The sequence below is a fragment of the Anarhichas minor genome, unplaced genomic scaffold, assembly GCF_050575085.1.
Source record: "Anarhichas minor isolate MPS153535 unplaced genomic scaffold, ASM5057508v1 ptg000011l, whole genome shotgun sequence".
Taxonomy (NCBI): domain Eukaryota; kingdom Metazoa; phylum Chordata; class Actinopteri; order Perciformes; family Anarhichadidae; genus Anarhichas; species Anarhichas minor.
In genome coordinates, this window is record NW_027466457.1 from 15,389,835 (window position 1) to 15,391,185 (window position 1,351).

Below are 1,351 nucleotides of genomic sequence, written 5' to 3' on the forward strand. Positions count from 1 at the left end.
TCTGATAAAATGAGGCAAAGTGGTGTATAGTTGCTTCCGGGCCCAAGTTGCCTCTCCACAGATCAACAAACACACACGGTGGGAGTAAAACCCTGACTGACCGCGGACCACAATGTGAACGACCGCCTCACGTCGCCAGGGAAACAGAGTATCACGGTCAGAAAGTGAGAGGCTCAGTTATTTTGTAATCTCCTCTCCGGCTCGGAAACATTTCTGCTCTGCCGCTAAGCCACTGTGGGCTGTAGTTCCTCTGAACACGGTCATGTGCCTACTGTTGTGTGACGATGGATCCTGTGAGTGGAGACGAGCACGTTTTGTCACATGAATCTTTCCTTTGTCATACTCATTAAGAGGGTCGTCTCCTCTCAAAAGTTTGGTGTGAAGACATTTTGGTGGAGGGTTTCACTGCCTCTACCTTCTGTGTTTCATTTGATTATTAGGATACAGTAGTTCACCTCTACTAATATGGACATCTTCACGTGTAACGTTACAATACTTGACGTTTAGGTAGGATGACATCGTCATTAGTGTCAGTTCATATCTCTAACAGATCATTGTGTTCCGCTCCACAACGTAAGACTGCAGTGATGCTATGTTTAATATATTCCCCTCCAGCCTACTCCACATTTGATATTGTGTACCTTTGTTACAACTTGAAGAATGCATATTAAAACTTAAAACAACACTTACGTAACATTTATAACCGCAGACAAAATGGTTTATTAAAGGTGACAAACTTCTGAGACACCACAGATATTATAAATTATAAGTTATTAGTGCTTATAATTAAGTAAATGTAGGTAAATTATTTTTTTTATCATTAATAAAGTTTAATGACAGTTTATAAACCCATTATATAGGTGATATAAAGTCATGGATCGTGACATCCATGGCTTGAAAAAGTGCATCCTACATCCTAAACTCATGTGCAGATATATCTACCATATCTTTACGTGGCTGCGGCTCAGGAGATGGAGCGGGTCGTCCTCCAAACAGAAGATTGGCGGTTCAATCCCCGGCTCCTCCAGTCCGTGTCGATGTGTCCTTGGGCAAGACATAACCCCAAACTGCTCCCGGTGTGTGGTGGGAATGAATGATTAGTTAGAGTCCTGATGGACAGGTGGCACCTTGCATGGTAGCCTCTGTCATCAGTGTATGAATGGGTGTGAATGGGTGAATGATGACACGTAGTGTAAAAGTGCTTTAAGTGTCGCTATACAAGTACAAGTCCATCTATCATAGCCAATAGCTGTTTGTGTTAATATTCAGAATGTTAAATACAGCTCCTTCCTAACCCTTAATTCAATCTTTGAAATTGGTCCACCATTGAAACCTCATCTGACCCGATATG